At 46.1% G+C, this 27,609-nt stretch overlaps 1 long non-coding RNA gene across 1 annotated transcript; it reads right to left on the reverse strand.

Annotated features, from left to right (window-relative positions):
* Positions 1 to 17,509: 17,509 nt before the first annotated feature.
* LOC138845651 (uncharacterized) lies at positions 17,510 to 25,976 on the reverse strand. Its single transcript, XR_016222966.1, has 4 exons — positions 25,831 to 25,976; positions 23,136 to 23,240; positions 18,312 to 19,466; positions 17,510 to 17,624 (listed from the first exon to the last, which is right to left on the reverse strand). It is a non-coding gene; the product is annotated as an uncharacterized LOC138845651 (long non-coding RNA).
* Positions 25,977 to 27,609: the final 1,633 nt, after the last annotated feature.

The following is a 27,609-nucleotide window of genomic DNA, read 5'->3' on the forward strand; positions in this document are numbered from 1 at the left end:
TTCTCTGTATCAGCCATCTCCTCTTTCTGTTCAACTCCAGCCTCAAGGTCCTGCCCCCCAGCCTGTCCTTCCTTTTGGTCTGTCATTCCAGCCTCACCCTCCTCCTTATCCTCCATCTCAGCCTTGTGCTGCTCCTCCTCACCCTCCTGGCCATCCTCACCTTTGCTCTGTACCTTGATGCTTGCCTCACCCTCTTTCTGCTCGTCCGTCCCAGCCTGACCTTCCTTCTGATCCTTGCTTCCCTCCCCACCCTCCTTCTGGTCCTTCTCCCTACCTCACCCTTCTCTTCCTCTACCCTCCCTCTTCCTCTTGTTCCTCCATAACAACCTCAACCTTCTGTGACTATGTCCTGTCTGCCCACTTGCCTCCCACACCAGCCTGATCTTCCACAGAAGATCTTCCACATACTAAGATCACATACCTAATCTTAGTATGACCTCTCACCTCAGTCTTGCCCTGCCTCAGGCCCATCAAATTCTAACCCTCTCATCTACCTTTCTCCCAGTTCTCCTCACTTTGTCACCTTTTTCCTTCCATGACAAATGACACTACTTCCCAGTATCTGACCTTATTCACTCCATGCCCAGAACGTCAGGACTGTATTCCTATCATACCTAACCTGCTCATTGCCCTGTGTTATCCTGTTTCTATTTGGCCTCTATGTTATCCCCAACTCCTCCTAACAACTCTACTTAATAGTCCTCTATACTCCCAACACACCCCCACCCACTTTTGATCCAGTCACCCAATCTGTACCTACTGGTTCACAAATATAATCCCGGAAGGAAGTTTCCTTCCCACTGTGACAATTCTGCCTCTATGTTATCCCCAACTCCTCCTAACAACTCTACTTATTAGTCCTCTATACTCCAACACACCCCCACCCACTTGTGATCCAGTCACCCCATCCGTACCTACTGGTTCACAAATATAATCCCGGAAGGAAGTTTCCTTCCCACTGCGATGGCTCTGGTGAAGCTCACAGTTGTGAAGACTGGACTCCCAGAAGCTCAATGTTTCCTATAGGGGACATGGCACAATGGCACATCATCCCTCAACCAAATACTATTTGGTTCATTACAAGACCCATTTCCATTATCAAATCCTGGTTATGTAACTAAAGTATTTTGCCTTCATCCCCACTTGGTTCCTCTTAATACACTAGAGCAGCTTTAACAATCTTCTTTTCTGAACAGGCAGTTAGATCCTCTCCCACCTGATCAATGTGCTTTCATTAGCCTTTACCTTACAACGTGGCTAGAGTAGATCAAAATGCAGGCCCATAACGGAGGAAAGAATGAGGGGGATTCATCCCCTCTGTTCCCCAGGAGGGTAAGTTCTGTTGATCTGCAGAGTTAAAGTGAGTGGAAGAAATGGGGAGCCCTGAGAACTCACCTACAGGGCATGAGGATTCCACTGTAGGCAGATGGGGACCTGTGTGGTTTTCGTTTGCTGCTGATTGGGGGCAGGGGCAGTTGGAGTTGGAGGCTGGTCGTTGTAGTTGACTTGATCTGGTTGTGCTCAAACTTTGTTGTTCCTTTTAATCCTCAAATATAACAAAGTACAGAGTCTATAGACTCTTTTCCAATAATCTTGAATGTACACGTTGTTGAATAAGCATGACACAGTCTCTGGCATTGCCCACAGAAATCTAAATTTTATAGTAATTTCCATCTCCTTGGAATTTCAGAAAATCCCTGTAGCAGGTGTGTAATGGAGAGGAGGAGTCACTGACTGGCTGGTGGACAATGACATCGTTATTTCCCAGGATGAACTCCGTGAACATTTATGAACTTTCATGGATGATAGCCGATTGAAATTCCATTTACTCCATAGAGAACTTGAGGCACTGAAGTGCTGATTCCATTGGATAGATGGCATTTAGAGATGCAGTTATCTTTGGCTGGGTTTGCAAGATTGATATAATGAATAGCAACTCTCCCTGTAATATTTCCCAGGGCAAAACCAGTTGGCTTGTTCTGTTTGCTTATAAAAGTAGCCACATATCAATGCTGAGGTTTCATTGAAGATTTCGATTCCCCTGAATTCAGAAGATTGATTCTCTTACTGATAGTCAGCCTGTCTCCACAGTTGCTACCATGGTCATACTGTATCACATCTCTACAGTAAAACTCTTCAGAGTGTTGCAACATCATCATAGAATTTGATAAACAGGCATCCCAAAACTTGAGAGACTCATCCAAGCAACTGTCATCACACTCATGCAACTGTAGACTGGGGCTTTGATCAAATGTTTGCTTCTAACAGGAGTATCGTGCTATGCAATCTGTAGCACTTGGTTGCTATTGAGGTCCTGAATTTTGACACTGCTACATCAAAATACATCACACTGGTATATACATATACATACATATAAACCTTAGACCCAAGGATTATCATCAATCCTGACATGGCTGCATGAAATCTGCAAATTCCTTGAAATGTTATTGTTTTCCTCCTTTGACATTTTAGATGAATGGGTGTGAAAAACTCCAAGTTACTGAGAATAGCAACAGGAAAACATTATGCTCTCTATATGGTTTCATAATAAGGTCATTATAAAGTGGGTATCGATATTTTGTCAGAAGGGAAAACGGTCTAGTTCTGCAAACAGCCAACATTTGGGAGTTGAGCCTACCACCAGCCAACGGCCAGGAGCTGAGCCTACCACCAGCCAACAGCCAGGAGCTGAGCCTACCAACAGCAACGTTCTGGAGCCGAGCCTACCACCAGCCAACGGCCAGGAGCATTGCCTACCACCAGCCAACGGCCAGGAGCTGAGCCTACCACCAGCCAACGGCCAGGAGCTGAGCCTACCACCAGCTAATTGCCAGGAGCTGAGCCTACCACGAGCCGACAACCAGGAGCTGAGCCTACCACCAGCAACGTTCCGGAGCTGAACCTACCAGCAGCCAACGGCCAGGAACTGAGCCTACCACCAGCCAATGGCCAGGAGATGAGCCTACCACCAGCCAAGGGCCAGGAGCTGAGCCTACCACCAGCCAACAGCCAGGAGCTCCCCCACAACCCTGCCACCTGCCCCGGTGCAGAGCAGGGATTGAGACTCCGAAAGCAATTCCAGTAAAAGGACACACATCCGATCAACTTTAGGATTAAATAGAAGGCAAAAATATAGTCCTGCTATTTGTAAAGCCCACCCTCACCAAGTGTCCGGGCCCCACTCACCTCCCCAGGAGTCCCTGGGCCCCTGAACACCGCCCACCATCCAGCCAGGAACCCCTGAATTCCCGGGCCCCACCCATCAACCTTGGACTCCCCTCAGCTCCTGTGTCCAGGATTCCACACTGAATGCTGGGACAGCCTCCTCTCCAACCCCCGTGCCCACTGTCCTGGACCCTCTAAGCCCAACACCTGGGACCCTGCCCACCATCCAGGGACACGCCTCAGCTTCGATCCCCGGGACCCCACCCATCTCCCTAGAATCTCCTCAGGTCCCTGATCAGGAACCACCCCAAGCCCCTGGGCCCCGCCCACTACCACAGGACCCTCTAAGCCCCATACCTGTGACCATGGTCACATCCAGCCAGGACCCCCCTCACCCACTAACCGGGGCTCTGTAAGGCCCATGCCCGGAACCCCGCCCACCACTCCAGGACCCACCTCTGCACCTGTGCCTGGGACACCCCCATCCAACCCCCGGGCCAAGCCCACTATCCTGGGACTCCCCCTGGCTCCTGTTCCCGGGGCCTACCCATATCCTCAGAACCCCCTCAGGCCCGGGCTCAGAAGCCCCGCCTTAGCCCCCGGGCCCCGCCCATTACTCCAGGACCACTCCTCACCCCGCCCCGTGCCGGGACCCGCGCTCCTAATGTCCCCGGCGCGTTAAAAAGCGCCGCCGCCTCACCCTCGCCGAGGAGCGCCACCCTGTCTTGTGTTTCTGGCCCACGGCAGCCCCGCTCGGGTCGGGAGGGGGCGCCGCGCCGGTAGCGGCCCCACCGCCAAGCGCTTCCGGGTCAGAGGGCGCGCGGCGCGACGGGACGTGCTCGGGGCAAATTCGGAGGCGGGGCTGGGCGCGGGGCTCCGGCGGGGTCCCCTCTGCTTGCGGCGGCGCCGTGGAGGAGGCCGTGGGCGACCTGAAGCAGGCGTCGACTTGCGTCGCTGACCCCTCCTGAGGGGCGCGGCCCCCAGCACCGCCAGGGAGGCCCGGCAGGCCCGACCCGAGGAGACCCCCCGTCCCGCCGCCGCCCCGATCTGGCTTCATCTGCAGGAACCCTCAGGCCACCGTGACTGGAGCAGGAAGTTGGGTTAGGAACGTCCAGCATTAGGAAGAGCGGAAAACGCGGTGACATCACGGCGTCTTTCAGGGCATTTTGGATTTGCCGTCTTTCCATCCTCAGCCTGTCTGCCTGCCTTGTACTTGCAGCCGGGGCAGGACCTGGCTTCTGCCTGTCCTGGGCAGCAGGCAGCGGGGTCGCGTAGACCTGCTCCTTTGCGTTGGCTGCGTTAACCCCGGTCTCAGGGATGCGAGGAAAAGACCTTCTCTACCAAACAGCTGTTTTGGGGGCACAGTTCTGGGTGCTGCACGCAGTTGCAGTGGGGCCCAGAGACGCCTTCAGGCCAAATGCACTGGCGTTCAGATCAGAGACATCGGCACAAACCGCACCATGGACGCACTTGGGGCCAGCAGAGGGCAGGCACAGAGGTGTGATGTCAGAACCAGCTCGGTGGGGCCGGGGCTGTGACGTAGTGGGCTAACCCTCTGGCTATGGTGCCAGCGTCCCATATGAGCGTTGGTTTGAGTCCCAGCTGCTCCACTTCTGATCCAGCTGTCCTATGGCCTGGGAAAGCAGTGGAAGATGACCCAAGTGCTTGCATGTGGAAGACCCAGAAGAAGCTCCTGGCTCCTGGCTTCGGATTGGCACAGCTCCAGCCATTGCAGCTCTTTGGGGAGTGAACCACCAGATGAAACATCTCTCTCTCTCTCACTGTATTTCTGCTTTTCAAATAAATGAATGTATCTTTTTAAAATAACCCTAGTCCTTTGTTCATCATTAGATAGATATGGTTTCATAATTGATAGATGGAATAAACACATCTGCTAATGAACATGATGGCGTAGATTCCAGAAGGTGCCTGTTGTGCACTGGTTGAGGGAGATACTTGGATCTGAAACAGTACAGGACCCTAAAGGAGAGAATCAAAGCCAATGACCAGTTAGAAAACACACAGATGTATTAAGTTCCGCTATCAGGAAGAGCTGTTAGTGATATACCCAGGAATGATGGAGATAAAGGAGAAAGACTGTGGCCTCAGATTTTCTTAACCTACACTCAGTAAATGACCTCAGTTGCCAGCTGTAGTCTGATTATGGGAGTAGCAAAACACATAACATGTTTTCCAGTAAAACAAACAAAAATCTACTCAGTATGAACACATCGTGTGTAGAGAACTTATTCTTAAGATAGCCTACTGTCCCAAGAGATGATGGTGAATTCCAGCTGTTTCTGTGTTTGGGAAGTCTTTGGGAAAGCAGGAAAGAAAAGGAAAGATGTTTAGATACCAAAGAGAGCAGAAGGCGTAAGAGCAAATTGCTCAAGTGAGACAGGTGGAAATCAGAGTAACATCAACTCCAGGAACCAACATGAAGGAGAAAATTATACTTTCACAATCTGGTCATGGAATCAGGATTTCTGGTCCAGGCATTTGAGTCCTATGATTATCAGTACTTCCTTAGCTCCAGAGCAATGGACCCTTGTGTAGTTTCCAGAGCCTTCTTTATGTCTTTGTTCCTCAGACTGTAGATGAAGGGGTTCAGCATGGGGGTGACCACTGTGTACATCACTGAGACCATGGCAGGTGAGTGTGAGTTGTGGCTAACAGATGAAGTGAGGTAGACACCTAGATCTGTGCAATAGAATAAGAAGACAACAGAGAGGTGAGAGGCACAGGTGGAAAATACTTTATGCTTCCCCGAGCAGAGGAGACTGCATGGATGGAGGAGATGATCTTAGAGTAGGAGTACAGGAACCCACCAAGGGGACCAATAGAAGCAGCACAGGTGTGAAATATATGACCATGTCATTAAGAAAAGTGTCAGACTTGCCCCAAACAGTAGAGTTAGAAACATACCAGGGGATTCCAATTCAATCCCATCAAGGTGGCATGTACCAATGCCAACTCACTAGTCCAAGTGATCAATTTCTGTTCACAATTGATCATAATGATAGGACTAAGAACCAAAGGGATCACATAAACAAGACTAGTGTCTGCAAATACTAGCTGATAGAATCAAAAAGGGAGAGAACGATCCAACATGGGAAGCGAGATACTCAGCAGACTCATAGAATGGCAGATATCCTAAACAGCACTCTGGCCTCAGAATCAGCCCTTAAGGCATGCGGATCCGGCTGAAAAGCCCATGGGAGTATTTCAGGCATGGAAAGCCAAGACACTCTGGCAAAAAAAAAAAAAATGACCTGAATGAAAGATCTCTGCGACTGAGATCCCAGGGGGAAAGAACAGGTCATCAAAGAAGGAGGTACCTTTCTCTGAAGGGAGGAGAGAACTTCCACTCTGACTACAACCTTGTCTAAATATGATCAGAGTCAGCGAACTCAAAAGGCTTCCATAGCCTTGGCACCTCATGACAAGAGCCTAGGGTGATTACTGATGCCATAAACAAGAGTGCCAATTTGTTAAGTCAACAACAGGAGTCACTGTGCACTAACTCCTCATGTAGGATCTCTGTCCTTAATGTGCTGTACATTGTGATTTAATGCTATAACTAGTACTCAAACAGTATTTTTCACTTTGTGTTTCTATGTGAGTGCAAACTGTTGAAATCTTTACTTAATATATGCTAAACTGATCTTCTGTATATAAAAAGAATTGAAAATGAATCTTGATGTGAATGGAAGGGGAGAGGGAGAGGGAAACGGGAGGGTTGCAGGTGGGAGGGAAGTTATGGGGGGAAGCCATTGTAATCCATAAGCTGTACTTTGGAAATTTATATTCATTAAATAAAAGTTAAAAAAAGAAAGAAAAAAGAAAAGTGTCAGAGCAGGCAAGTTGGGCCACTTGATGCCGGTGCCACAGGCGGAGGATTAACCAAGTGAACCACAGCACCAGCCCCCTGATTCATTTTTTAACATTATTTACTCTAACATGAAGAGAACAGATTTAATGCAGTTCATGGATACAATTCTAAGAATAGCATGATATTTCCCTTCCTCCCTTCCTTCCTCCCTCCTGCTTCTCCTCTCTCTCTCTCTCTCACCCTCTCCCTCTTTCCCCCACTCTTTCTTTCACATTTTTGAGATGACATATTTTTACTGTTCTTTCTGTATATTTCTTCAGTTTTCTAAGATTAAAAAGTCCTTTAAATATTAAAAAATTTTAAACAGATGTAAAAATGTTTGAGGTCCCATTTGAGTACCTGCCTACATTGTTTTATGTCCAATCAGTGTGTGTCTATGGGTACATATATCTATCTACTCAAAAATGAGGCACTTCTTCAGGGTCTAAAACATCCAAACTCCTACTTTCCAGTTCTGTTTCAGAGAAATTCGTTATGTATTTTCATTATCTTAGTTGCCCTACCGTGCAATAGAACCCAGCAATGTCTTACTTCTCCCTAAATGTAACCTAGTGAACATGGAACAAGCTTTCTCCACCCCTGGCCCATATCTCCCTCTCCATTCTCTAATATCCACCATTAGACTTTATCATTGTGTTTGAAAAGGCACCCAGTGATTTGAACGGGATTCCTTCTAGGTACCGTATGTTGATTGAGTTCTTGTCTGAGTAACATTAAGTGTCACCTTGGAATAATGATTCCAGGTAATTCGGCTTGAACACTGTTCTCATCTCACAGTAGGTACACACAAGCACACAAACACAGAGAGACAAACACAGACACAGATACCATGCCCTTCTCATCCCTAGCCGCATGGATATGGCAAAACGTGGACATGACGCACGCAGGCCACATCAAGTTCTTTCCCACAAAAAAGTGTAAATGCCACCCACAAGTTCCAGCTTGAAAACCTCATATGAACAAATAAACATGGGACTCTATTCTGGTATGGTCATTTTCGCCCTTTTATTTTTCTTCATTTTTATTTGAAAGGGAGAAAGAAGGAGAGAGAGGACCTGGCATTGTGGTGTAGCGGGGTTAAACCTTGGCCTGCAATGTCGACATCCCACATGGGTGCTGGTTCAAGACCCAGCTGCTCCACTTCAGATCCAACTCCCTCCTTTTTTTTAACTTTTATTTAATGAATATGAATTTCCAAAGTACGATTTATGGATTACAATGGCTTCCCCCCCACCATCCCTCCCACCCACAACCCTCCCCTTTCCCACTCCCTCTCCCCTTCCATTCACATCAAGATTCATTTTCGATTCTCTTAATATACAGAAGATCAGCTTAGTATACATTAAGTAAGGATTTCAACAGTTTGCTCCCACACAGAAACATAAAGTGAAAAATAATAGATGATGTTTTTTAAATGATGATGAAATCAGATCAGACCTATTGTCATGTTTAATCCCAGTGAGAGTCAAGTTGGGAATTGATAATTTTTTTTTTTTACAGAAGATCAGTTTAGTATGCATTAAGTAAAGATTTCAACAGTTTGCACCCCCACAGAAACACAAAGTGAAATATATTGTTTGAGTACTCGTTATAGCATTAAATCTCAATGTACAGCACATTAAGGACAGAGATCCTACATGAGGAGTAAGTGCACAGTGACTCCTGTTGTTGACTTTACCAATTGACACTCCTGTCTATGGCATCAGTAATCTCCCTATGCTCCAGTCGTGAGTTTCCAAGGCTATGGAAGCCCTCTGAGTTCTCTGACTCTTATCTTGTTTAGACAAGGTCATAGTCAAAGTGGAGGTTCTCTCCTCCCTTCAGAGAAAGGTACCTCCTTCTTTGAAGACCTGTTCTTTCCACTGGGATCTCACTCACAGAGATCTTTTGCCAGAGTGTCTTGGCTTTCCATGCCTGCAATACTCTCATGGGATTTTTAGCCAGATCCAAATGCCTTTAGGGCTGATTCTGAGGCCAGAGTGCTATTTAGGACATCTGCCATTCTATGAGTCTGCTGAGTATCTCACTTCCCATGCAGATCCAACTCCCTCCTAATGTGCCTAGGAAAGCAGCAGAAGATGGTCCAGGTACTTGGGCACCTGTGTACATGTAGGAGACCTGGAAGAAGCTCCTGGCTCCTGGTTTCAACCTGGCCCACCCTAGCCAGTACAGCTGTTTGGGGAATAAACCAGTGGATGATAGATATATTCTCTCTCTCTCCCTCTCTCTCTCTCTCTCTCTCTCTCTCTCTCTCATCTCTCTCTCTGTAACTCTGTCTTTCAGATAAATAAGTTTTTTTAAAAAGCGAGCAGGAAATGAATCTAATGTTATCACTTCACTTATGTGAAGTTTCTAACATGACTCTGAGTGGAAAAACTGACAAAGAGTGAAGAATAAAGAACTGATGCCACATGATGGTGGAAGCAATGCAACCTTCAGAAATATATATAACTAGAAAAGCCCAGAGACACCGTAGGAAATAACAGGAAGAGAAGATGGATATACATATACACAAGATGATTTGTCAGCTTGGATGAGGTCAGGAACATTCTGCATCAACAAAGCAAAGGCAGGGGCAGGGCAGTAAGACAGTCTTATGGACCTGGTAACACACTTCCCTCAAACATTCACACACACGCGCACACACATGCACACACACAAGCACAAACATACACATGAAATGGCAGACAGCAATGTTTTCAGTTTCAAACACAATCTCTTGGTTGGAATCTGTCTCATCACCAGAAAATATCAATCTGCACGATTTCAAATATTAAAGATGGCACAGGTGGATGTCTGGTGCTGCATTTAAGCTGCTGCCTGGGACACCCACATCCCAGATCAGGTAGCCCGGGTGTGAGTTGTGGCTCTGCTCCTGATTCCAGCGTCCTGTTAATACATCCTCTGAGAGGTTGCAATGACGATTCAGCTACATGGATTTTCTGCCAGCCACACAGGAGAACCACACTGAGTTCTGAGCATGGGACTTCTTTGGCCTGGCCCAATCTTAGCTGTTGTAGGCATTTTCAGAATGAACTAGAGGAAAGTGACCCTCTCTTTTGTTTGTATGTCTTTGTCTATTTCTTTCTGTTTCTCTCCCAAATAAAATAAAGATAAATAAATATTAAAACAGAAATGTCCTCAATTGCCTGTCTTCCCCTCCAGAGCTGCCATCCTCTTCCTTTCTTTTTTTTATTTTATTTATTTGAAAGGCAGAGTTACAGACTCACACACACACACACATACACACACACACACAGAGGGAGGGAAGGAGGGAGGGAGGAAGAGAGGGGGAAGGAAGGGAGGGAGAGAGAGAGAAAGAGAGAGAGATCTTATATCTGCTAGTTCACTCCCCAAAAGGCTGCAATGGCTGGAGCTCAGCCAATCCAAAGTCAAGAGCCAGGAGCTTCTTCTGGGTCTCCCACATGGGTGCAAGGTCCCAAGGACTTGGGCCATCTTCTGCAGCTTTCCCAGGTGCATTAACAGGGAGCTTTATGGGAAGAGGAGCAGCTGGGACTAGAACCAGCACCCATTTGGGGTGCTGGCACTGCAGACAGAGACTTAGGCCACTACACCACAGTGTCAGCCCCCACCCTCTTTCTTTACACTCCTTAATTGTCAAGATTCTTGGATTCCTATTCTAATTTTACCAGAACTGGCAAACAAAAAAGCGGTCTGCAGCCTAATGTTTATTGCAGCTCAATTCACAATAGCTAAGACCTGGAACCAACCTAAATGCCCATCAACGGTAGAATGGATAAAGAAATTATGGGATATGTACTCTTTAGAATACTATACCGCAGTAAGAAACAACGAAATCCAGTCATTTGCAACAAAATGGAGGAATCTGGAACACATCATGCTGAGTGAAATAAGCCAGTCCCAAAGGGACAAATACCATATGTTCTCCCTGATCGGTGACAACTGACTGAACACCAAAAAGGAAACCTGTTGAAGTGGAATGGACACTATGAGAAACGGTGACTTGATCAGCATAGCCCTGACTGTTAATGAACAACTTAATACATTATCCCTCTTAGTAGTTTTTTTGTCTGTTCTACTTAATATGACTGGTTTAATTCTGTAATTAATACACAGTTATTCTTAAGTGTTGAAAATTAACTGAAATGTGATCCCTGTTAAACATAAGAGTGGGAATAAGAGAGGGAAGAGATGTATAATTTGGGACATGCTCAAGCTGACTTGCCCCAAATGGTAGAGTTAGAAACATACCAGGGGATTGCAATTCAATCCCATCAAGGTGGCATGTACCAATGCCATCTCACTAGTCCAAGTGATCAATTTCAGTTCACAATTGATCATAATGAAAGGACTAAGAGTCAAAGGGAGCACATAAACAAGTCTAGTACCTGCTAACACTAAACGATAGAATAAATAAAGGGGAGAGTGATCCAACATGGGAAGCGAGATACTCAGCAGACTCATAGAATGGCAGATGTCCTAAATAGCACTCTGGCCTCAGAATCAGCCCTAAAGGCATTCGGATCCGGCTGAAAATCCCATGAGAGTATTGCAGGCATGGAAAGCCAAGACACTCTGGCAAAAGATCTCTGTGAGTGAGATCCCAGTGGAAAGAACAGGTCTTCAAAGAAGGAGGTACCTTTCTCTGAAGGGAGGAGAGAACCTCCACTTTGACTATGACCTTGTCTAAACAAGATAAGAGTCAGAGAACTCAGAGGGCTTCCATAGCCTTGGAAACTCACGACTGGAGCATAGGGAGATTACTGATGCCATAGACAGGAGTGTCAATTGGTAAAGTCAACAACAGGAGTCACTGTGCACTTACTCCTCATGTAGGATCTCTGTCCTTAATGTGCTGTACATTGAGATTTAATGCTATAACGAGTACTCAAACAATATATTTCACTTTGTGTTTCTGTGGGGGTGCAAACTGTTGAAATCTTTACTTAATGCATACTAAACTGATCTTCTGTAAAAAAAAAAAATTATCAATTCCCAACTTGACTCTCACTGGGATTAAACATGACAATAGGTCTGATCTGATTTCATCATCATTTAAAAAACATCATCTATTATTTTTCACTTTATGTTTCTGTGTGGGAGCAAACTGTTGAAATCCTTACTTAATGTATACTAAGCTGATCTTCTGTATATTAAGAGAATCGAAAATGAATCTTGATGTGAATGGAAGGGGAGAGGGAGTGGGAAAGGGGAGGGTTGTGGGTGGGAGGGATGGTGGGGGGGAAGCCATTGTAATCCATAAATCGTACTTTGGAAATTCATATTCATTAAATAAAAGTTAAAAAAAAAAGAATATAGTGGTTCTTCCCACAATGAATTAGAAGTTATATTGCATTTTGGCAGCTGTCACTTAGTTTTCCATATGTCTGTGAGTTAGAAGAGAGTATTTGTATTTTATTTTATTTAACACAATTTATGGGAGACACTGAACATTGGGCACATGTATACACAGTGTTATAATTAAATCAGTGTAATTAGCCTATTGATCACCTCAAATGAGAATTTCTTTGAGATGGGAACATTCAGAATCCTCTCCTGTAGCTATTTTGGGATATACTGAGCCTTATTGTTAACTGTAGTCATCCTACTGTGCAGTAGCCACCAGAGTATAGTCCTCTCGTCCATCAGAATCTTGTACTAATTGACCAGCCACCCCCAGGTTCCTCTTCTCCTACAGTCCCTGGCATTGGCTAACCACTCTTTCCTTATCTATTTCTATAAGACCAACTTTGCAAGTTTCTACTTACCAGTGGATCATGTGGTATTTGTCCTTCTGTGCCTGGCTTATTGCTCTTATCATGATGTCCTCCAAGGGCATTCATGTTGTCTAGAATGACAGAATGTCCTTCTTCCAATAGCTGAACAGTATCCCATTGTGTATTAACATGCCGTGACTGAGAAAGAACTGCTAAGATCAATTCTATTCACAACAGCTACAAAAAAATTAAATCCCTTGGAATAAATTTAACCAAGAAGGTCAAAGATCTCCATGATCAAAAATAATCTTTAAAGAAAGAAAAAGAAGACACACAAAAAAAAAATGGGAAAATCTTCCAAGTTCACGGATTGGAAGAATCAATATCATCAAAATGTCCATACTACAGAAAGCAATTTACACATTCAGTGTGATCCCAATCAAAATACCACATTGATACATTCTTCTCAGGCATAGAAAAAATGATGCTGAAATTCATATGGAAGCATGAGGCCCTGAAGAGCTAAAGCAATCTTACACAAAAAACAAAGCTGGAGGCATCATAATACCAAATTTCAAGACATACCACAGGGCAGTTATAATCAAAATGACCTGATGCTGGCAAAAAAATAGATGTGTAGATCAATGGAATAGAATAGAAACTCCAGAAATCAATCTACGTATCTAGAACCAATTTATCTTTGACAAAGGAGCTAAAAGCAATCCCTGGAGCAAGGACAGTCTCTTCTATGAATGATGCTGGGAAAGCTGGATTTCCACCTGCAGAAGTAGAAAGCAAGACCCCTACCTTACACCTTACACAAAAATCCACTCAAAATGGATCAAACACCTAAATCTATGACACGATACCATCAAATTACTAGAGAACATTGGAGAAACTCTGGAGGACATTGGCATAGGCAAAGACTTCTTGGGATATACCCCAGAAGCATAGACAATCAAAGCCAAAATTGACAAATGGGATTACATCAAGCTGAGAAGTTTCTGCACTGCAAAAGGAACACTCCGCAAAGTGAAGAGGCAACTGAAAGAATGGGAGAAAATATTTGCAAACTATGCAACTGATAAAGAATTAATAACCAGAATCTACCAAGAGCTCAAGAAACTCAACAACAAAACAATCCAGTTAAGGAATGGGCAAAGGACTTGAACAGGCGTTTTTCAAGAGAGGAAATTCAAAAGTCCAACAACACATGAGAAAAAGCTCAGGATCACTAGCCATCACACAAATGCATATCAACTTGTGTAAGCATGGGGACTAATTTATGTGTGTGCAATTCTTTCCAAGTCAACCTGGTACCATGTGAACTACAGCCAATCATGTGTATGAACATAAACATACAAGTGGACATAACACACATTGTGAGTTCACCTGAATGCATGGAAACATCCAGAACATCTTGGGGCTGGCAATGCTGTGTAGCAGACTAAGCTGCTGCGTGGCACCAACATCCTATATGAGCACCGTTCAAGTCATGGCTGCTGGACTTCAGACCAAGCTCCCTAATAATGCACCAGGGAAAAAGTTGGCCCTAGTGCTTAGGTCCCTGCACCCATGTGGGAGACCGAGATGGAGCCCTGAAATACTGGCTTTGGCTTTGGCTCTGCCCAGCAGTGTTTACTGCAGCCCTTTGGGGGAGTAAACCATCAGACAGAAGGTCTCTCTCTCTCTCTCTCTCTCTCTCAACATCTCAAACTTTCTGTAAATCTGTATTTTAACTAAACAAATTTTTGAAAAAATACACACATGACCACAAAGTTTGGTAACTTTGATTTTCTCCATGCAGCAGGTCTGGAACATAATGTTCCCTTATTTGACAATTCCATCAAAACCATACCTTTACAAGGGGAAGAAACCAAAGCTGCTCTGATTGACAGTTACAGCCCTCTACAGAGGACAGAGTAGGAAATTTATATCAAATGGAGGAAGGAAGTAAATTGTTCTCAAGGATTTTAGGTGTTTTTTTTTTAAATGGGAAACACAGATGATGATAAAGATGGATGTCAAGGGGTGTGTATTGTCCCAGAAGTGGAGATAGTTCCTAGGAGGCCCACATTTCATTTCATACAGTATGGGGTTCGACCCCCACTGTGCTTCAGATTCAACTTCCTGCTAATGCACATCTTAGGAGCAGCAGGTGGTGGCCCACATTTTTGGGTCTCCACTGTCCACATGGGACACCTGGCTTGAGTTCTGGGCTCCTGGCTTTATCCTGGCCCTCACTCACCTGTGTGGTAATTTTGGTGTAAACCAATGAATTGAAGATCTATCTTTTGCTGTCTCTTTGTCTCATTGCCTGCCAAATAAACATCAACAGATAAGCTTTTAAATGTGACACATCAGCACAATGAATGGTATTCAGCCAAAAAGCAGAACGTAGTGCTCTCATTTTAGAAAAACACAGACAAACCCAGGGATCATTAGAATAAGTGAATAAGCCAAGCACAGAGGAGAATTACCACTGGGTTCTCCCCCAATAAACCCTTTCCCTTAAAGAAAAAGATTTATTTATTTGAAAGGCAGAGTTACAGAAAGGCAGAGGCAGAGAGAGAGAGAGAGAGAGAGAGAGAGAGATGTCTTCAACCTGCTGGTTCACTCCCCAGATGGCTGCAACAGCCAGAGCTGCATAAACGGCAGTTCTTAAAGTGTGCTGTAATATTCCATTTTCTGGCAAAAGTGTGATGAAGCTAAGAAATACCATGATGTTTTACATCAGAGAAATAGTTTCTCCTTTTTTTGAAAAGGGTTTTTAAATGTTTGCTAATATGGACTGGTCAATGCTAATTTGTTATCAGAGGTTGAGAACAAGAGAGAGGGAGATCTTCCATCCCCTAGTGCGATCCCCAATGGCCCATGACAGCCAGAAGTGGGAAAGTGGATCAGGACCCACTATCTGGTTTTCCCATGTGAGTGCCAGTGACCCAGCTATGTGAGCTGTCACCTGCATCCCACAGAGAGCATCAGTAGAACCTGGATTGAAAGTGGTGCCTACACTTGAAAAAACAGACCCCTTCTATCAGTCTTGGGCATCCAAAAGGCATCTTAATGACTACAAAAAATGTCTGCCATAGTTTTCCCTTCTTCAAGAGGGAGGGAAATGTGAAGTTTTGTAGATATCAGAAGCTGTATTCCCAAGAGATGTTTGAAAGCTGTAGGCAACTAACAAGGTAAGTTCTTCCACCCTGGAGAAAACATTAACTCTAGAAAAATAAATTGGTGGGTTATGTTCTCCCTGATCGGTGACAACTGACTCAACACCAAAAAGGAAACCTCCTGAAGTGAAATGGACACTATGAGAAATGGTGACTTGATCAGCATAGCTCTGACTGCTAATGGATAACTTAATACATTATCCCTCATAGTATTTTTTTTGTCTGTTCTACTTAATATGACTGGTTTAATTCTGTAATTATCACACAGTTATTCTTAAGTGTTGAAAATTAACCGAAATGTGATCCCTGTTAAACATAAGAGTGGGAATAAGAGAGGGAAGAGATGTATAATTTGGGACATGCTCGGGCTGACTTGCCCCAATTGGTAGAGTTGGAAACATACCAGGGGATTCCAATTCAATCCCATCAAGGTGGCATGTGCCAATGCCATCTCACTACTCCAAGTGATCAATTTCAGTTCACAATTGATCATAATGAAAGGACTAAGAGTCAAAGGGAGCACATAAACAAGTCTAGTATCTGCTAACACCAACCGATAGAATAAATAAAGGGGAGAGTGATCCAACATGGGAAGTGAGATACTCAGCAGACTCATAGAATGGCGGATGTCCTAAATAGCACTCTGGCCTCAGAATCAGCCCTAAAGGCACTCGGATCTGGCTGAAAAGCCCATGAGAGTATTTCAGGCATGGAAAGCCAAGACACTCTGGCAAAAAGACCTCTGTGAGTGAGATCCCAGTGGAAAGAACAGGTCTTCAAAGAGGGAGGTGCCTTTCTCTGAAGGGAGGAGAGAACCTCCACTTTGACTATGACCGTGTCTAAACAGGATAAGAGTCGGAGAACTCAAGGGGCTTCCATAGCCTTGGAAACTCATAACTGGTGCATAGGGAGATTACTGATGCCATAAACAGGAGTGTCAATTGGTAAAGTCAACAACAGGAGTCACTGTGCACTTACTCCTCATGTAGGATCTCGGTCCTTAACGTGCTGTACACTGAGGCTTAATGCTATAACGAGTACTCAAACAGTATATTTCACTTTGTGTTTCTATGGGGGTGCAAACGACTGAAATCTTTACTTAATGTACACTAAACTGATCTTCTGTAAAAAAAAAAAAAAAAAAAAAAAAAGAAATTTTCAATTCCCAACTTGACTCTCACTGGGATTAAACATGACAATAGGTCTGCTCTGATTTCATCATCATTTTAAAAAAATCATCTATTATTTTTCACTTTATGTTTCTGTGTGGGAGCAAACTGTTGAAATCCTTACTTAAGGTATACTAAGCTGATCTTCTGTATATTAAGATAATCGAAAATGAATCTTGATGTGAATGGAAGGGGAGAGGGAGTGGGAAAGGGGAGGGTTGTGGGTGGGAGGGACGGTATGGGGGGGGAAGCCATTGTAACCCATGAGTCGTACTTTGGAAATTTATATTCATTAAATAAAAGATAAAAAAAAAAAATAAATAAATTGGTGGGAGATTTGACCTCTAGAGGCAGAGGAGTTCACAGAGAAAGAATAATGACAGCTAACTACACACCTGACTTCTTACCTGGTCTTTTGGGGATAGAGAATCAGCAGGGAATAAAATGGTTTTTTTTCCTGCCCACAGCAGTGTCCCTGCAGGGAAATCAGGAGTGCAGAGGCTGGAACACCAAGAGGGAGCTGTGACTAATGAACAGAGACAGGGAGCTGTAAATATCACCCTCCACTATGGACCATCAAGTGTACAACCCTGACCTGGACAAAACACAGTGGTTGCTTTTGGAGTCTTGATCTGACTCTGGAACCACTGCTGTACTCCTTCCTGCTGTCGTGTGACTTCTAAAGCTTCCCTCTCCATCATCAGAGATCCAGGGAGGAATCATTTGTCCATGTGGGGGTGCTCTTCTGAGAGAACCCATCTAGGTGAGCCTGAGAGCCCACTCACTACTACAGGAAAGGCTCTGAGAGAGTGGAAGCTGAGAATGTTTCCGTGAAGTCACCTGATGTCCAAGCAAGTCTATGTCAGATAAACAGGTTGTATTCTTACTCTGCTTGCTTGATAATTATTCACTGTATTTATCTGCGATGCTGGAAAACAGAAGTGTTCATTGAAACCAGCCATCCAGAACTCATTGTTGGCAACAAAATGATGGTACTGGAAGAACAGATAGAGCAGAGATTGACAAGTGGCTCCAGAAAAGTATAACAATGATCCGAGGGAAGAGAAAAACAGGATGGTGACTCTGGGAGGATATAAACGAAGTAAGTTCAAATGAGAAGCATATGCTAGAGATTAGAAAGGAAAGCTGTATATAGCCCAGCCGGAGGAAAGCAATAACCTATAGATTACAAAATCAATGAAGGAATCCCTACCTGGCTCAGCTGCAATTTGATCCTTCACACTCAGGTCTGTGGTGGAAGATAAGTTGAAGCATTTCAAAAGCAGAAGACACCAAGCTTCTAAGATTTGGAGAAGACAAGTCCATGAAACCCAGCAGAGTCAGGTGGTAGCTGAGACACCAGTGCAGCATGGATGAAAGTCTTCAAGGAGCTCCTGTAGGTCTCTGTACAGTGTAAATACCTCTACCATTTCAGGAGGGCTGGGCTGCCCAGTGACACGTGGCAAATAGAGATTTTGCATGAAAGTGCCTTTGTGCACTGTCTTCAGCTGTGGTGCAAGAGCTGCCCTGTGAGTCCCAAGGGCTGTTCTGCAGAAAACTCAGTTGATACAGGCAGTGCAGGGACAGGTGGCTCACGTCCAGCGTCTCTAGCCTACAGCCAGGATTTCCTGGGAGTTAAGCTCTTGTTTGTCCTCTCAGTTTACTGAGTGTCTGGACTGCAGTGCCCACATTCACCTGGACTTTCATCCAGAATCCAAGGTGCACAAGAAGGAAGTTGTGAGTGCTGGGGTCACTGTGGACACACCACCCGTGGTGTCTGTAGGCATTGGGGGCTATGTGGAAACCCCTCAAGGCCTCAGGATCTTCAAGACCATCTTCGCAGCCAGCGCCACGGCTCAATAGGCTAATCCTCTGCCTATGGTGCAGGCACACCAGGTTCTAGTCCTGGTAGGGGCACCGGATTCTGCCCCGGTTGCCCCTCTTCCAGGCCAGCTCTCTGCTGTGGCCCGGGAAGGCAGTGGAGGATGCTCAATCCATCAGCCTCATGCCTCTGTGAATACCTTGTTTTCCATGATGCCACCTGCCCAAGATGAGCTGTCATGATGTGCTGCTCCCAAGTCACAGCTGCTCGAACACAGGGCACCATCAAAAATTCTTCAGGGGAAAATGATGACACATTTAGAATAATAACCTGAAGATAGTTACATAGGCAGCATAAGTGTCTCAATGGAAGAACATCTTCGGTCAACATAATCTATAGTAAGTCTTTCGTATCTGGTGATTTGCCACCAACTCTCAACAGTTTCAGATTGTGAAACTACCTGTTACACGTCACAGTACCAGTTGAGGGCTTCTGGCTCTTCCTGCAAGGCTCAATTATCAGTTGCTTCAGGTCCAGAGCTTGTCCCTGTAATGAGGACAGTCATTTTGAACACAAGCAATAGGACCTACCAAAGTTCACAGCACAGTGTAATGTGTGTGTGTATATATGTATCATATAATATATATGAGAAATAGAAATATTACATATGTATTATATATTTTCTGGAATATGCTCTGCCAGTCCTGGAATTTGAATGTCCACTGGAGAGGAAGTTGGTGCATTTATGTCATATGGTACACGAGGATTTTCAGGAGGACACAGAAGTGCATCTTTATTTCCTTTATCATTTTCCCCTACTCAAGATTTTCTCTAGGGATTGCCTTATGAATTATAAGTGGCTTAGCAACAATAGTAGTAAGGAAAGCAAGAAAGAAGAATCAGAAGTAGATTATACACTATAATATCTCAGAAAGCAATGGAAACACAGAAGGATGTGGGAAAGGTAAGTATATCTCAGGCAATGTTGTGTATGGATTGTGAGTTCTGTGTCTTCTATACACAAAATCTGTCAAACATCCAAATTCATAGTAGAGTATCTTAGCAAGATTCACAAAAATAGGCCGGCGCCGCGGCTCACTAGGCTAATCCTCCGCCTAGCGGCGCCGGCCATTTGAGGAGTGAACCAGCGGATGGACGATTTCTCTCTCTCTCTCTCTCCCCCCCTCTTCTTCCCTCCCTCCCTTTTTCTCTTGCTCCCTCTGTCTCCATAACTCTTTCAGATAAATAAATAAAAATCTTTAAAAAATGGGGTTAAGGCCGGCGCCGCGGCTCACTAGGCTAATCCTCCGCCTAGCGGCGCCGGCACACCGGGTTCTAGTCCCGGTTGGCGGGGCGCCGGATTCTGTCCCGGTTGCCCCTCTTCCAGGCCAGCCCTCTGCTGTGGCCAGGGAGTGCAGTGGAGGATGGCCCAGGTGCTTGGGCCCTGCACCCCATGGGAGACCAGGAAAAGCACCTGGCTCCTGGCTCCTGCCATCGGATCAGCGCGGTGCGCCGGCCGCAGCGCGCCGGCCGCGGCGGCCATTGGAGGGTGAACCAACGGCAAAGGAAGACCTTTCTCTCTGTCTCTCTCTCTCACTGTCCACTCTGCCTGTCAAAAAAAAAAAAAAAGATTCACAAAAATATTGTGATTAAGGTTTGGTGCAAGGTAATGACTACGTGGAAGGATTTGTTCCACTGCTTCCTGTGGAAGATGTCCAGTGGCTGGTCTCAGGAAATCAGCTCCAGCACTCAAGTGTTCTACTCCCATACAGTCATTCCAGAGGAAGGTTTCCATCAGGCACAAAGTATAATTGTTAATTATCCTACAATCATGTGAGATCGTGACACTGATATTTTGTTTACAGTTTCTGTCTGGACAAAAGCTGTAATTATTACCCATTAAGATCAGCATGACACATATCAGGATCAGTATCGATATCAGAGTTGTGGGTACAGAAAGTAATACCTGAAGGGGCTCAGAGTCTACAAAGGAAAGAGGAAAGGACAGAAAGGGAACAAGCCAATCTGACACAGAAGCTCTGGCTACGTTTCCCTCGATGTACATATTACTTACCATGGTAGGTGGATTCTTCACTATAAATCTGTTCAGTAGCACTAGGATGATAGCTGGCTATTCAGTCTGGCTCTGTTACTATTGCTTTTTCACATTTCCCACTTGTAATATTGTTGTGAAGGTTTAAATCAGGCTGATATTGCCATATTTTAGTGAGACACTTGTTTCTTTTTGCTTAAGGGATTGAGATATTTGTTCTATAATCCTAGGTTGTAAAATTGTTATCTTGTTAAGTGTACTGCCTACCACAGATAAGAAAGCCATCACCCAGTCTTTCTTAGGAGAGCCACCCAAGTATCCTGGCACTGCACAACACTGTGTGTTCCACCAAGCACACCGAGCACACCAAGTGCACTAAGTCGTCTTGAGCTCATGCTATGCTTCCAAAAGTATAAAACTTGCTCCAACTTAGGTTAAAGTGATCCTTAGACTTGGGTTTAAGTGGATCTGACTGGTGGAGTATTTTTAGGTTGCAATTTTCTAGCACTAAAGGTAAATCTTGTAGTGCCTTGTAGATCTTCAGCTAATGTAAATGTCTAAATGTAAAAGCAATAAATAAATAAAGGGGAGAGTGATCCAACATGGGAAGCGAGATACTCAGCAGACTCATAGAATGGCGGATGTCCTAAACTGCACTCTGGCCTCAGAATCAGCCCTTAAGGCATTTGGATCTGGCTAAAAATCCCATGAGAGTATTTCAGGCATGGAAAGCCAAGACACTCTGGCAAAACAAAGGACCTAAATGAAAGATCTCTGTGAGTGAGATCCCAGTGGAAAGAACAGGTCTTCAAAGAAGGAGGTACCTTTCTCTGAAGGGAGGAGAGAACCTCCACTTTGACTATGACCTTGTCTAAACAACATAAGAGTCGGAGAACTCAAAAGGCTTCCATAGCCTTGGAAACTCATGACTGGAGCATAGGGAGATTACTGATGCCATAAACAGGAGTGTCAATTTGTAAAGTCAACAACAGGAGTCACTGTGCACTTACTCCTCATGTAGGATCTCTGTCCTTAATGTGCTGTACATTGAGATTTAATGCTATAACGAGTACTCAAACAGTATTTTTCACTTTGTGTTTCTATGTAGGTGCAAACTGTTGAAATCTTTACTTAATGTATACTAAACTGATCTTCTGTATATATAGAAAATTGAAAATGAATCTTGATATGAATGGAAGGGAAGAGAGAGTGGGAAAGGGGAGGGTTGCGGGTGGGAGGGAAGTCACTGGGGGGGGGGAGCCAATGTAGTCCATAAGCTGTACTTTGGAAATCTATATTCATTAAATAAAAGTTTAAAAATATGTTACATATACATACATTTCCAATAAATTAGAATACTACAGCCGGCACCGCGGCTCACTAGGCTAATCCTCCGCCTTGTGACGCCAGCACACCGGGTTCTAGTCCCGGTCGGGGTGCCGGATTCTGTCCCGGTTGCCCCTCTTCCAGGCCAGCTCTCTGCTGTGGCCAGGGAGTACAGTGGAGGATGGCCCAGGTGCTTGGGCCCTGCACCCCATGGGAGACCAGGAAAAGCACCTGGCTCCTGGCTCCTGGCTCCTGGCTCCTGGCATCGGATCAGCGCAGTGCGCCGGCCACAGCGCGCAGGCCGCGGCGGCCATTGGAGGGTGAACCAACAGCAAAGGAAGACCTTTCTCTTTGTCTCTCTCTCTCACTGTCCACTCTGCCTGTCAAAAAAAAAAAAAAAGAATACTACTCAAAATGACAAGCCCTGTGTGGTGTTTACCTCCACTATCCCTTGGTGCTCTGAAATTGAACATCCCAAGGTCATTTTTGGCCTCTCCAGTGGTAGTCATAGACTTCCATAGACATCACTTTACTCACAGCAGAACCCACGATGGCTAGTACTATGCAGATGACCATAACCCCCCCTCAAACTAGAAGGACCTCCATGTCTCAGTGAGGTTCAAATTCTGTCACTGTGCGTGCAGCAGCAAAATGGTAACACCAAATGTCAGAGGCAGCTTCAAGTCCTTTCAAACGACATGAAGCCGAAGCATAACCTCAGCAAATGCTTGTGACTCAAAGGACTGAGAATTCCCAGACACCAACGTTCAAAGCCAAGATCACATATGACACGCACTAAAACGTGAAGCCTTTCCAAACAGGAAGACGACCCTTACCTGTATCTTTCTCTTTACGTAGAATCCTGACTGCCAATCACAAGAGGGCGGGAACATCTAAAAGGCTCCTCACCACCCACATCCACACCTGAGCCATTGCTGAATCTGTGAAGATGGATGAGATGTGGAAGTGTAACTGCTCAAGGATGACGTCATCTCTAACCTGACCTCCTGACCTCCACAGAGAAGATACCACAGACATCCAGATCACCTCCTGCCATCACTTACTTTCCTTCCAAGAGCTTCTTTCCATCTTAGAAAGTCTGAAGTTCTACCATGTGTTACCCAGCCCACTTTTCTCATGAAAATACAAGCACCATGACAAATGGCACTCCTGACTGCTGACTCTTAAAAGCAGGGGGCAGAGGCTGGTGCCGCAGCTCACTAGGCTAATCCTCTGCCTGCGGCGCCGGCACACGGGGTTCTAGTCCCGGTTGGGGCACCGGATTCTGTCCCAGTTGCTCCTCTTCCAGGCCAGCTCTCTGCTGTGGACCGGGAAGGCAGTGGAGGATGGCCCAAGTGCTTGGGCCCTGCACCCCATGGGAGACCAGGAGGAAGCACCTGGCTCCTGGTTTTGGATCAGCGCAGTGCACCGGCCGTAGCGGCCACTTGGGGGGTGAACCATCAGAAAAAGGAAGACCTTTCTCTCTGTTTCTCTCTCTCACTGTCTAACTGTGCCTGTCAAAAAATAAAAAATAAAAATAAAAAGCAGGAGACATAAAAGTCAACACAGCTCTTTGCTGTCACAGATCCTCTGCCTGGAATGGGGAAGAAATGACATTTTGTGTCATCTCTGTAATTTGCCAGCTCTCTGCCACACTATCTTGAAGAGACATTCGTTGTTCTGCAGCCACAATGAAAAGTGACTTCCCCCTATTTCTCTGATATTCTTCTCCTCAATATCTTTATAAAGACTGAGTCCTTGGGGCCAGCACCGTGTGCACAGTGGGTTAAGCCACCATCTGCAGCACCAGCATCCCATACGGGTGCCAGTTCAAGTCCCAGCTGCTCCACTTCTGATCCAGCTCCCTGCAAATGTGCCTGGAACAGCAGCAGAAAATGGCCCAAGTGCTTGAGCCCCTCACCCCCAAGGGAGACCTGGATGAAGCTCCTGGTTTATTTTGGCCAGTCCTGGCCATTGTGTCCATTTGGAGAGTGAACCAGCAGATGGAAGATATCACTCTCTAATTCTGATTTATAAATAAGTAAGTAAATCTTTAAAAAATAAATCCTATAAATCCACTTTGTCTTTCTTAATTTTTGGAACTTTAATTCATTTTTAACAGATTCAGTGTTGTTTGGAAATCTACTTTAAATAATGTAGAACAGAACAGGTTGAAAGACGCACTATCCAAACTCTAGGGAAGAAAATGCTAACTAAAGAAAAACTGTTTAGCAAATGGAACATCTGGCGTGATGCTTAACTTTCTTCCATGAAATCAACCTCACTCTTGACTCTTTGGATAGCTTTCTCTCCAATGCTCTAATGGCAAAAAAAACTTTCCCTTTCATGGAAAGGGAAAAATTCAGGGAAGGGGAAGGACTGGCATGAACCAGTGACACAATGTCAAGGTGTTCACACCTTGTAGGATGTCCCCCAACCCCCATCCTGCACCAAAGTCCTCTGTCCACTGTGTGCTGAGACCCTGGGTGTTGCCCCAGTAGGAGTTAAAGCACATTTCTTTTCAGGTTCTCCCAACCAGGCTCTGGTTTTCCAGGTCCTCTGAGATCCTTTTTCTCCTTCACAAGTCGGGGGGAACTCAGACTGTAGAAATCACTTGTCTTTTTTCCTCTTTGCCAACATCCAAGACACTGGCCACCAAAATGTCTCCCAGGAATGGACATCTTGGTTAACAGGAAAAAAAAACCAACGTTCTAAGGAGTTAGGTCTTGAGATGAGGTTACAGCAGGAGACTCCACTCAGGGTCAGGGCATCCAGCTGCCTGTGTGATCAGCCCCATCCTCATCCCTCAGCCTGACCTTGGAAGGAGTGACAAGGTGCTGACACTGACTACACATGGCCAAGACAGCTGAGGGCATCTTGGGTCAACACCCCAGACAGTTGTGAAACTGGAAATGACAGAGGGCTAGGAACAAGTCATGGAGCCACGTAAGGTGGCCAAAGGGGAATCGCAATTAAAGACATTCTGATGTCTACACTTGGGGTCAGCCCCATGGCATAGTGGGTAAAGCCATCGCCTGGGCCACTGGTTCAAATCCTGGCTGCTCCAGTTCCAGTCCAGCTCCTTGCTAACACACCTGGGCAAGGAGTGGATGATGTCCCAAGTGCTTGGGCCCCTGCACCCACGTGAGAGACCTGGATGGAGATCCCTGGATGGTGTCTGCTATTAGCAAACATTAAATTTTAAAAAAAGGGCCAGGGCACCCCGGAAGGGCGATGCTGAGGTCAGCGTGCCGCGTTGGAGCCACTGCCCTGCCCCCAGGCCGCCCCGCAGAGCCCTTCCCCCACGACCCTGCCCACGTCACCACGCAACCCGAGGAGGAGGCGGGTCTCAGGGCCCGGGGCGGGGCCAGGCTGAAGTGTCCACACACAGCGACAGAAAACGACGCCCGAGGGTCTCCGCTGGGGCCCAGCCCCACCCTCCCAGGGAGGAAGGCCCTGAGGGCCAGGCTGGGGCCCGCGGCCCCACAGCCCGCGTTCACCCTCGCAGAGTCCCTGCCCTCGGAAACTCACCCTTCCCAGCCTCCCGGCGGCCCCCCGCGGGTCAGGCCTCGAAGTCCCCGCAGCGGCGGCCGTTGACCCGGCACGGAAGGCGGGAGCAGCATGCGGCTCTGAGAAACTGCCAGCAGGGCGCGCGCCCCGGCGGGGAGCCGGCTGCCCTGCGTGGCGCACAGCCCCGCCCTCCCGTCCCTAATTGGTCGGCGAGTCAGGACCCGCCCCCGCTGAGGCTTGACTGACAGGGAAGCGGTCCTCTACGTGGTGGAGTGGAGCAGAAATGGCAAGCCCCTCCAGCATCTGATTGGGCGGTTCTCACAGCCCCTCTCCTCCCTGGCCCTGATTGGCTACCCACCCAGGCCCTTCCGCCTCAGACCTGAGCGATAGGCAAAGCAGTCCGGAAGCAAATGGGAGATTCTGGCCATGGCCCTTCTGAGGCAGGGCTTCCTCTCCACGTCGGGATCCGGCCCAGCCTTGAAGATAGTCGGTTTTCAGCAACGCTTACTCCTGGCCTTCCAGATCGGGCAGCGGCTTCTTCCTGTGCCCAGTGGCCCCTTCCTGCCTCCTCCTCCTGGAACTGGAATCATCACAAGGGTGGCCAGGGGATTCCAGGCTCCCCGTGACCTTGCAGAAGGAGGGTGCCTGGGGCCGGCCCGGGCCAGCCCAGACCACACTGTTTCAGAAGACGATCAAAATGTAGGGAGTAGTGGCTGATAGAAGGAACTCATCTTGGTTTCCTTAAGGAGTAGAATGTAAAGGGTTTAACTCAGCAATAGGAAATAATCCAGCGTTGGAGGGCCAAATGTATAGCCAATAAGAATGGAAATTAAAAAAAAAAAAAAAACTAGATTCTAACAATAAAAGTACAGTCTTTCACACCTCACGTGCAGCAATGGACACATCACCCAGGCAAAAAAAAAAACAGAGACTGGCTGGCACTGTGGGGTAGTGGGCTAGGCCTCCACTTGCAGTGCCGGCATCCCATAAGGGCGCTGGTTCAAGTCCCGGCTGCTCCACTTCTGATCCAGCTCTCTGCTATGGCCTGGGAAAGCAGTAGAAGATGGCCCAAGTCTTTGGTCCCCTGCACCTATGTGGGAGACCCAGAGAAAGCTCCTGGTTCCTGGCTTCAGATTGGCCCAGCTCCAGCCATTGCAGCCATCTGGGGAGTAAACTAGCAGATGGAAGAACTCTCTTTAGTAAGAAGTGAAAGATCTATAGGATCTGAAGAGAAACCAGAATCTGGAAGAACTCTGCCTCTCAGATAAATAAATACAATCTTTAAATTAAAAAAAGCAAATTATGCCCTAAATGGATGTGTAGAGACCTACATAACATTCCATCTAGGCAGCTGCGGAATAACCAATCTTATCAACAGCACTGGAAAATTACTCAGAATAGATTGTGTGAGAGGACAGAAAAATATATTTATAACTTTTCAGTACTGAAATTGCTACCCGTCAAAATCACCAGGCCCTTGCTGCTCACCACTGGACAGCCAGTTCACCAGAGATGAGCGTCAGTAAGAGAAAAGAGTTTATTTCAAGAAGCCAGCAGGCTTGGGGAGTGATCTCTGGATCCAAAATGTGCCCCCCCACACACACCAATCCAGCAAATTTATTTTTTAAGAGTTATCTGAAAGGCAGAGATACAGACAGAAATCTTCCATCTGCTGATTCACTCTCCAAATGGTTGCAACAGCTGGGGCTGGGCTAGGCTAAAACCAAGAGCTTCTTCTGGGTTTCCCACGTGGGTGGCAGGGGCCCAAGGATTTGGGCCATCTTCCGCTGCTATCCCAAG

Source organism: Oryctolagus cuniculus, chromosome 16, assembly GCF_051225735.1.
Source record: "Oryctolagus cuniculus isolate XC-2025 breed Fujian yellow rabbit chromosome 16, ASM5122573v1, whole genome shotgun sequence".
Classification (NCBI taxonomy): Eukaryota; Metazoa; Chordata; class Mammalia; order Lagomorpha; family Leporidae; genus Oryctolagus; species Oryctolagus cuniculus.